This window comes from Callorhinchus milii, unplaced genomic scaffold (genome assembly GCF_018977255.1).
Source record: "Callorhinchus milii isolate IMCB2004 unplaced genomic scaffold, IMCB_Cmil_1.0 Scaffold3, whole genome shotgun sequence".
Lineage (NCBI taxonomy): Eukaryota > Metazoa > Chordata > Chondrichthyes > Chimaeriformes > Callorhinchidae > Callorhinchus > Callorhinchus milii.
The window spans coordinates 39,171,879-39,183,502 of NW_024704744.1; positions in this window are offsets into that span (position 1 = coordinate 39,171,879).

The window sequence follows — 11,624 nt, forward strand, 5'->3', positions numbered from 1 at the left end:
CCCCTCCTACCTCTCTGACCTGCTGAATCCCTACCAACCTGCCCACTCCCTCAGTTCAGCGGACTCCGGCCTGCTCCATGTCTCCTGCCCGATCCGCCTTACCATCCGTGGCCAGGCTTTCAGCCTCTCTGCCCCCACACTCTGGAACTCCATCCCACGGTCCCTTCACCTCACTTCTTCCGTTGCCTCCTTCAAGGCCGGTCTCAAGACCCTTCTCTTCAGCTGTGCCTTTGGTCTCCCTCCCACTTCTCTGCCTTCCCTCACCTCTACACCATCCCTCCCCCATGCTCGGGCCCCGACACCTTACTTTTCAGCGCTTTGGGACATCCTCCCGATGTGAAAGGCACTCTATAAATGTAATTTTGTTGTTGTTGTTGTTTAAGTTATTAATCCAACCATCTCACTTCTTAATATCTTGCAATGCTTTGACAAGCTCTCAAGATACAAATTTAACTATTAAAATAGAGGGCATGTGCTTGCAGGAGGCCTTTCCCTTATCCAATGGCCTGGACTCAGATAGCTAGGCTAGTAATAATTTTCTTTTTGACTCTGTCCACAGAACTGTCTGAGACTGAAACAAAATGAATACATTTTGTGTGGAGAGCAATTGGATTGACAGCTGGAATTAGGTGCCTGAGTTACAAGGAGAGACTACGTAAACTGAGATGGTCCATGTTAAAGAATTGAAGGCTCCTGAGAGTCCTTACTGAAGCGGATTATGAAGGTTATGAAGATATTCAAGATTATGAAGGGCACAGATAAATTGACAATAATATGTTTAACATGGTCAAAAGACCATGCGCTTAATCTCAGAAGATGAAAGTTGGAGTGTTCAGATTGAATTATTTTACACAGGGAATGATGAATATGTTGACTTGACTATCTGGGGAGGCTGTGTCAACAAATTCTAGAGGAAATTAAATGCAATTTGGTGAACAAACCGATTAAAGAGATAACAGTGTGGATTTATTTTTAATTATTTACACTGTTAGACTGACTGACCTCAATGGTTGATTATTGTCCTGTAAGATTCTGTGTTGCTAATAAACATTAACTTTAATCTATTATTGGCTCCCTATCCTTCAGAGATCCAGTTCAAGATCCTAGTCCTCACCTATAAAGCCCTCCATAGCCTTGGCCCACCCTACCTATGCAACCTCCTAACCCCTTACCAACCCGTCCTCTCCCTCCGGTTGGCCGGCTCTGACCCCCCTCCCTTCTTCGTCCCTGACCCCAGCTCAGGTCTGAAATGCTGTACTCTGTCCAGCGCTTTGGGATGTGCTCTCAAGATGAAAGACCCTATACAAATGTAATCTTGTTGTTGTTGTTGTTATCATATTTTATACTAGAATATCTGACAAAAAGTCTGTGAGTATGGAATTCCTTGCATGCGTGAACAGTAAATGTCATGCATTATTCAAAATCTCATCTATCAGATGAATTTCATATTCAGTGGTTTACCATGAAGCACCCTCTATTTTTGTATTTCTTCAAACACAGTATAATGGAGGACATTGATTCAGCCTGCACCAGACATTAATAGGGAGTATCAACAAGTGCTAAGAGAAAATGAATTGGATTTAGATCAGCAAAAATTTATATTCTTTGCAATCTCTCACCCTGATAGAATTGTGAGCATATCTTAATTGCTGCAATGCTATCTGAAGAGCCCAGTTCAAGATTACAAGCACAGGTATCTCACGGTTCATTAAACTGTTTTCAAGCACCTCCACATGATTGACAGCCAGGTCACTTTTATTACATGTTGGGGTCATCAGAACAGCTTTTCATCAGACCTGAGAGATTTACTTGATCAATGCAGTTGCATGTATAACCCAGAGACAGATATTTCAGACTTAGAGAAAAGCAGAGAGAAAAAACAGCAGATTTTTTTTCTGTGTGCACATAATGGCAAAATATTTCTTGCTTGTTTGACACTTCTTTCACAATCTATGCTTAAATGAAAAAAAATTTGATCGCAAAGCAATTGAAATTAATTCAGGCGTTGTTTTTGTGTTTCTCCCCAGTATCCTGGCCTGCAGTCCTCGACAGCACCTAGCCACTTATCTCACAGCTGTTTGTGGAACATTACTGTCTTCTCAATCAAGACCGAGTGTCAGATTGTTTCCCAAAAATCTATGCAAAGTTAAATTTTAAGACAATGATTTTAATTCTAAGAATATCGGAAATATTGGAATGCATGACATTTTCCGAAATGTTTATATGAGCAGTTTTTACGTCTCTGCACTGAACACATGAGATTCAAATGTCTCCATTATACTGTGTTTGAGGAAATACGCAACTGTAGAACATCATGTGTATTAGCAGGGCTCAGATGGTAGCACTCTCGCCTTTGAGTCAGAAGGTTGTGGGTTTTTAAGCCCCACATCAAGACTTGAAATTTATATAATCTTCAATGACACTCCAGTGCAAGGCTGGGAGTGTGCTACATTGCTGGAGTTACTGCACTTTGGATGATACTGTAAAGAATCCCAGAATTATGAGTTGTCTTAGATTGACCAAAGAAAATTGAAAACATTTATGGACTTGTTTACTTTCGAAAAGCTGTATACCCAAATGCATGAAAGCCAAGTACATCGGAAAAACAAGTGAAACTGCTATTTTATAAAGGTGAAAAGATGTTGACATATCAGTGATGGGATCAGACTGATTGATAAGGTCAATGTGTCTGTTTACAAGGTATAAATATAACAACAACAACAAGATTCCATTTATAGAGCGCCTTTCACGTCGGGAGGACGTCCCAAAGCGCTGTACAGTTGGATCAGGACCCGAGTAGGGGGGAAATGGTCAGGGTGAGGGGAGGGAAGGGAGGGAGCGAGGAGGGGGTAGAGAGTCGAGAGGGGAGCTGAAGGCACGATCAAAGAGAAAGGTCTTGAGACCAGCCTTGAAGGAGGAAAGGGAGGAGGCAAGGCGAAGGCACTGGGGGATAGAGTTCCAGAGCCTAGGGGTTGAGAGGCTGAAGGCCCGGCCACCGATGGTAGGGCGGTTGGGGCGGGGGATGTGGAGCAGACCGGAGCCAGAGGAACGGAGGGTACGGGCAGGTAGGTAGGGGGATAGTAGGTCGGAGAGGTAGGAGGGAGCAAGGCCGTGAATGGCCTTGTAGGTGAGGATGAGGATCTTGAAATCGATCCTCTGGGGGATGGGGAGCCAGTGGAGGCGAGCGAGGGTGGGAGTGATGTGGTCCCGAAGCCTGGTGCGGGGCAGTACACGAGCTGCAGAGTTCTGAATGACCTGCAGCTTGTGGAGGGAGGTGTCGGGAAGGCCGGCGAGTAGAGAGTTCCCATAGTCCACCCTTGAGGTAAGGATAATTCTCAATGAAATGAGAAGAGCAGGGATTTGGAAACAGACTAGCTACCCATAACCAACATCTTAAAGAAAGAAGACAAGGATCGAAACAACCATCGACATGATAGATGCTCACCAAACAGCAATCCTAGTACCAGTTGATATTCTCAATGAAAGAGAAGAACTGAGTTTGAAGGAAGAGCTGAGATTGGGAACAAAGAAACCAACTGCAACCAATCTCCAGGAAAGATAGATAACATGGATCAATGCACATTAACAAGTCAATTCCTCCATCAAAGCCACTGCATTGATCTAATCAATTCATTGCAGTGAAGTTTACCAACCCGTCGTATGCATTAATTTGATTACTATTCCATCTTAAGCATTAATTAGATTTGATGGGAAGTCTAACCTTGATATGTATAACATTGCTCACCTGTTATTAAATTTTATTTAAAATGTAATGTGTGCCCGTTGATTTGTACATCACCGCAGGATCACAAGTTTATACGAACTTTACAATACTCTCCCAGTGACCTGGCCAACAATCTACAAAATAAAACTGGTTGTTCACTTCAGGGCTGTTTGAGGGACATTGCTATGCACAAATTGGCAGCACATTTGCCCACAAAACACAGTCTTTTACAAAACACTTTTACAGTACATATACAGATACAGTGTATATTCTATGAAGCACATCGGGACGTCCTCCTGACATGAAAGGTGCTATATCAAATGTAAGGACAATTATTATTATCTTATTCGTGTGGATTTAATTTAGCCTAAAATAGCACTGAAGTGACAAAGTTCTAACTCTGTGACGTTGCCTTTTTAAATATTGAAAAACAATTTGATAAGGAAGACGGTGAATATACTTGATGAAAACAATGTTGTGGTGCATGGAGGGAAAACAGGTAATAAATTTAGGGTAGATAGATCCAGTGGGAGAAACCTAGCACTGAACCACTACCAGCTCATGGTCAGTGATGCTGAAACAGACCATAATATTACAGCAATAAATCCGGGCAGATACTGTATTAGGAAAAACTTTATTACTGTAAGTCATGCAAAGCTGATGGCATTGAGTCTAATAACATGCAAATATGAGCTGTCATCCATTTTTCTACTTGCAAGCTAGTAAGTAGATAATGCAGGTACTATAAAAATGTTTACATGCTGCATTAGCAGCAGTTGTTAAAAATATAGCATTGCCCCGTGTAACATTGCCACACTAGTTCCGACCATTTCTTCAGTAGTTCCCTGTGGGAGAACTGTCCTATAAAATTAGAAAAGAAAGCGTGGATCCATTGCTTAAGTTTAAGAACATGATTAATAGCCCCTTGTGTGAGACTACATGAAGTGTAACTGTGTACCTTCGACCCATATTGCACAATACAGGAATCGTTTTTAAATGCAAAACACCATGAATAGCACAACAATATTTCCCATTGTCAGTGGTTAATAGGGTAACTGCACAAAAGGCTCAACCTACATTTCCTTTATACAACAACAACAACAAGATTCCATTTATAAAGCGCCTTTCACGTCAGGAGGATGTCCCAAGGCGCTGCACAGTTGGGTCATGACCCGAGCAGGGGGGGAAAATGGTCAGGGTGAGGGGAGGGAGCGAGGAGGGGGGAAATGGTCAGGGTGAGGGGAGGGATGGGAGGGAGCGAGAAGGGGGAAGAGAGTCGAGAGGGGAGCTGAAGGCTCGGTCAAAGAGAAATACCAAATGTATTGTTTTGGATACAATAACTTCAATTTTAATAGCCTTTAGTACAAATGAAATAAACTTTACTGCTACAGATTTGGTCTAAAATCTAACTTCTGGTATCTACGGTTAAGATACCATCTCTATTGAAAAAAGTGCCAAAAAAACATGTCAGTGTCCTGATATCAAGTATCAGTTTGGCTCAGTTGGTGGAACTCTTGCTTCTGAGTCAGAAAGTTGTGGGTTCAAGCCCCATATCAGGTATTTTAAGTCATGGCTGCCACTCCAATGTAGTGCTGGGGATGTACTGCATTGTAGGAGGTGCCATCCTTCAGATGTGGTCTTGTCTGCTTGTTCCGATGAATGTTAAAATCTCATGGCACTATTTAAAATGAGAAGGGAGTTTCTTCCAGTGTCCTAGCCAGCAAACTCCCAATAAAACTGTCCACTCATTCCATGGATGTTTGTCGGACATTTCTGAGTGCAAATTGGCTGCTGTGTTTAATCCATAAATACAGGCACTTTACAGTAAATGCTGTGAAGAACTTTGAGTAAATGGCACTATATCACATGTAAGGATTATTAATCAGTAAGTATTATCAGCTGGCTTCACATTGCTAATAATATACATTTTGTAAAAACAAATCAGACCAGTTTCAACTTTCTTTGCAGACTGGTTATTGAAAATGAGTGCTATTGACATGAACAAAAGGTATCCATTTAACCACAACCTCTGGTGCGAACACTGTAGTACCACTAATGTCAGTTCAAAGATGAGCTTACTGGAGTTTTTGCAAGGATTTTGAAACCAATGTTCAAAAATGAAACTGGGTAATAGCTGGATCATGAGGCATGTCTTGCTTTCTGAGTGATAAGCAAATTGGTTCCAAGTCAAAGATTATTTGAAAGGGAAATCATTGAAAATCGATCATTATACACATCTATCAGTAAGAAGGTTACCAGCTAACCAAAATAATTCTTAAATCTCAACTGGGGAGCTGCAGAACACTTACCATTTATTCTGCATGGTATCACATATTTGCACTTCTTTTCTTGGTATTAAATTGTCTGTAAATTTATCACGTATTTATCAACTAATATTCTTAATTCTAACTTGCTTGAATCTAGAATTAGAATGCACTGCCTGAAAGGTTGGTGGAAGCAGATTCAATATAACTTTCAACAGGGAGTTTGATATATACTTGAAAAGGAATACGTTGCAATGTTTATGGGGAAAGAGCGGGGAAGTGGGTCTAATTGGACAGCTCTTTCAACGAACTCACAGAACAGGCCACTCAGCCCATCAAGTCTGTGTTGGTGCTTTTCTCCATATGAGCCACCAAGTCCCATCACATTCTTCTGCTACCACCCACCACCACCCCCACCACCCCCTTTACCCCCACTTCCTCATGATCTTATAAACCTCAGACTTTCTTGAGAATGTGACATCCCAGATTAACTGTAGAAAGCCATATGATATGGTGTTCAAATACTTTCAAAAGGCTTTTGACAGATAGTCACATTAAACACTTCTTCATAACTGAGAGCACTGATTATCAAGGGCCAGACTTAGATGGATTCAAAATTGGATGTAGGAAAATAAGTAGAGGGTAGACATTAGGAAAGCTAAGTCAAAATGGGGGAAGGTATTCAGCAGGATTTCGTATTTAAGACATTTTGCTAATTAGGTCTAAATATTCAGTCCTGTGTTAACTTTTTCGTTTAACAACAAAAAGAGATGAATCATGTCTCCTCTCAACCTTCTTTTCTCCATTAAAATCAGTTCCACTTTGATTTTCTTCCTCATAACTTCATAATTTAAATGGTAAATTGCCATACAAAAAGTAGAACATAGCAATCTTATGTTTCATCTGAACTCCTTTCCCACTAGGCTTCCTCCAGCAATGACATATCCTCCTTGGTCACTCTCCTGCACAACTCCATCTCTGCCACACTCGATGCCATTGCCACAGTCACCTCTCGAACTGCCTCCTACTCTTGCAAGTCACCCTGGTACACCAGCTACCTCTGCTCCCTCAAGGAACAGGTATGTGCCACCGAACGCATCTAGCTCAAATCTAACGTAAAGGTCCATTGGCAGATCTGGCTGGCCCACATCAAAACTTATGCTCTGTCCTCACCTCCGCTAAATTGGCCAAGGACAACTCCAGGTTCCTCTTTACTACCAAACAGTTCCTCTGCCCACCCTTTCACACCTCACCCATCCTCTCCTTTAACTGCAAGGAGATGCTGGACTTCCTTGGGACCCCAGTCGAGGGGATCTGCTCAGCTACCACTACCCTTCCAACTACTACCCCCTCCCCACCATCCCCTCACACTCCAATCCCTACCCGTTTTGCCGTCCTCACCTTCAAACTTGTTTCCCCCTCCTCCCTCACCACCATTATGACCCATATGAAACCCACCACCTGCTCCATCAACCTACTCCATTACTTACCACCCAGCTCCACCTCCTTGCCACTCTACTCACAGAAACCATAAACCTCTCTCTGTCCACTGGCACTGTTCCCATCTCCATAAAAACGTAGATCATCCCCAATATGAATGCCATCATCCCCAGCCATCATCATCTCCATTCTTAATAAACCTTCCCTGGATCTAACCTTGCTTTCCAATTATTGCCCCATCTCCAACCTTCCTTTCCTTTCCAAAAACCTTGAATCAATTGTTGCTTCCCAGCTTCCCTCCTTCCTCTCCTGCCACTCCCTCTACAAACCCCTACAATCGGGTTTCCGTGCTGCACACAGAACAGAACAGAAACAGCCCTGGTCAAAGTGACAAATAACATTATGCCCCACCATCAACAGTCAAGCCTTCAGCCACTCTATCCCCCACCTTTGGTACTCCATCACACAGTTCCTTCATCTTGTTCCTTCCCTTGTGTCCTGCAAAGCATGTCTCAAGACCCTCCTCTATGATCGTACCTTTGTTTACCCTCCTACCCCTACGCTCTCTGCTTCCCCTCCTGATCCAAACCCCTTGCTGGGGTTCAAATCCCAGACTGTCCAGTGCCTTGGGATGTTTTCCAACATGAAAAGTGCTATACAAATGTAATTTGTTGTTGTTGAATAGAAATGACTCTTATAAGGCAGAAGATAGCTCTGACTTGGTTGAGCACTGGGTATGGCCTATTAAAAAATAATATGTTTTGGCTGAAGACATAGCAATTGTGGAAATAATAATAAGAAGAAGAATCCTTGCATGTGATGTAGCTCCTTATCACGTCATTGAGCCATCTCAAAATCCTACACAGGCAATAATGTAAAGTGAAAAAAATGTAGATTTTGTAACAAATGTTACAGATTGTTTTGGCTATTCTATAAAACTTATATCACAACCTGTTATTCTGCACACCAAAATACCCTGAACTTTCTGGATATAAAGCAATTAATTGTGTTTTGTGCAGGTTATAACTGTTAACCTCCCAAAGAGCTTAGAATTCTCACTTCACTTGAAGAATTATTTTTTATTTGTGATTAAAATAATTGGGCATCGCACACCCTTCCCTATTTTTTCTAAACCCTGTTCATAGTCTTTTCTCACCTCCTATATCTCAAAGATTAAATATTGGAAACAAAATTGGATTTCTGACTCAATATTAGGTAACTATGCAACCAAAGAAAGGTTATCCCCTAGCCCCCGCACTGTCTTGTGTGGCGTTCCTCAGGGCTCTGTCTTGGTCTTCTCCTCTTTACTATCTATATGCTCCCTCTTGGTGACATCATCCGCAGACATGAGGTCAACTTCCACGTGTATTCGGATGACACACAACTTTCTGCCTCCACCCTCAACTCCAGACCCACTGCTGTCCTGACAGAATGTCTGTCATACATCAAGTCCTGGATGAGAGCTAACTTACTTCAGTTGAACGTCAACAAGTCTGAGGCTCTCCTGATTGGCTCGCATCAGCGCCTCCACACCTCAGGCACTGACAGCATCACCATCCATGGATGCACACTCCACCTTGCTAAGCCAGTCCAGAACCTCGGCGTCTTGTTTGACCCTCAACTATCCTTTCTACCCCACATACATGCCATGACCCGCTCTGCCTTCCCCCACCTCCGCAACATTACCTGGTTCCACCACTCTTTCATACCGCAGGCCGCCAAAACTCTCATAAAAGCATTCATAATATCCAGGAATGAGTATGCAAACTCCTTGCTTGTCGGCGTCCCCAGCTCCTCCCTCCTGGTCCTCACCCTCAAAGCCTTCCAATGCCTTGCTCCCTCCTATCTCTGCAACCTCCTAATTACCTGCCATCATGCCCACTCCCTCCGCTTAGCGTGCTCCAGCCTGCTTCACATCCCTCGCCATGCCCGACCTACCATCAGTTCTCTGCCCCCACCTTCTGTAATTCCATCCCACAGTATCTCTGCCTCATCCCCCTAAATTGCCTCCTTAAAGACCAATCTCAAGACCCTCCTCTTCGACAGTGCTTTCGATCACCCTGCTTCCGCCACCTCCACCCTCCTCAATCTCGACCCCCAGTTCGGTTCTGAAATATTGACTGTCGAGTGCCTTGGGACGTGCTTCTGACGTGAAAGGCACTATACAAATGTAATTTTGTTATTGTTGTTATGGAAGTTGTGGAAGTTGAACATGGACTGTGTCAAATGACAAAATATTAGTTCTGACTTCATCTTCGCCTCCCTCTCCCAAATGATCAATCAATACCCCTTTCCTCCGCTGGCAGAATTTCTTGCACAGCTGCCAATTCAGGCACTCTTGCTCACCATCAGTTCTATGTAAGACTGAGCCACAAAGCTCAACAAGCCACAAATTGATGGTTCTATTCAGCTGATTCAACTCCCAAATCCTACCAATTCAATTTGGATTGTGAGAAGAAATGAAAAAAAACTGTTGCCTGACAAAATTGTAACTATTTGAACATGATTTTGGTTTCTGAATTCTCTTCCCAATCCGAGCTGTCCACAAGCCATTTTAATTATTTTATTTTTACTGCCAATACTTTTCATTAATGGCTGTCTGCTTCAGTTGAATTTGATAACATATGAAACTTTACACATATAAGTCAAGACTTAGAACCAGTAGAATATAATCTCTGTTTATGTAGCACCTTTCACATCTGATGCCCAGCACGTAATGTTACTCACTTTGAGATGCCTTCCTGACATGAAAGGTCTTACATCAATATAGATTGAATAGCTGTATTATTGTTTCCAAGCTTTGGGAGGTGAAAAGGATGAGGAGATTGAAGCTGACCGGAAATCTTGTGAAAGTAACAGCATCAATAGCTCTTTGGTGATGGTCAAAGTGAGAAATGACATTTTGTCCATCTGCGACCAGGGCTTTCTCTGCCTCCTCATCCTCCTTGACCTCTCTGCTGCTTTCAATACCATTGACCACTCTACCCTCCTCCATCGCCTCTCCTTTCACCTCAATTTTCATGTTTCTGTCTTGAATGGTTCAGATCCTACCTTTCACACTATCTCCATTTTATCCAAACAAATGGCTTCTCCTCTAGCCCTCTCACCATTTTTTGTGGTGCTCCTCAGGACTCTGTCCTTGGTTCCCTCTTCTTCAATATCCATATGCTCCCTCTTGGTGACATCATCCGCAGACATGAGGTCAACTTCCACATATACGCGGATGACACACAACTCTCTATCTCTCTGCCTCCATCCTCAACTCCAGGACCACTGCTATCCTGACAGAATGTGTGTCAGACATCAAGTCCTGGATGAGAACTAACTTTCTTCAGTTGAACGTCAACAAGACTGAGGCTCTCCTGATTGGCTCCCGTTAGCGCCTCCACACCTCAGGCACTGACAGCATCACCATCCATGGATGCACACTCCACCTTACTAAGCCAGTCCGTAACCTTGGCAGCTTGTTTGGCCCTCAACTGTCCTTTCTACACCACATCTGTGCCATGATCTGCTCTGCCTCTCCCAACCTCTGCAAAATCACCCAGCTGCACCATTGTCTCACACAGCAGGCCCCCAAAATCCTCATATGTGCATTCATAACATCCATACTCGACTACGCAAACTGCCTGCTTGTCAGTCTCTCCATCTCCTCCCTCAATAGCTGCATATCATCCAGAGCTCTGCAGCCTGCATCCTCTCCCGTACCAGGCTCCGTGATCCTATCACCCCCATCTTCACCCAACTCCACTGGCTTCCCAATGTACAGAGGACACAGTTCAATATCCTGGTCCTCGCCTTCAAAGCCCTCCATGGCCTTGTTACCCCTACATTTGTGACCTTTTAAGCCCTACCAACCGTTCAGCGGGCTCTGGCTTGCTTCATGTCACCCACCTTGCCCATCCCACCATTGGTGGGTGAGCCTTCTGCAACTCAGCCCTCACCCTCTGGAATGCCTTCCCATAGTCATTCCGCCTCGCCTCCTTCCTTGTTTCCTCAAAGACTCATCTCAAGACCCTCCTCTTCAAACGTACCTTTGGTCATCCTTCTGCCCCCACCCCCTCAATCCTGACCCCAGCTCGGGTCCGAAACACTGATTGTCCAGCGCCTTGGGAATTCCTCCTGACGCAATAGGCTGTATATAAATGTAATTTTGTTGTTAAAAAGAGAAATGCATCTGAAGAAACAAGTGCAAT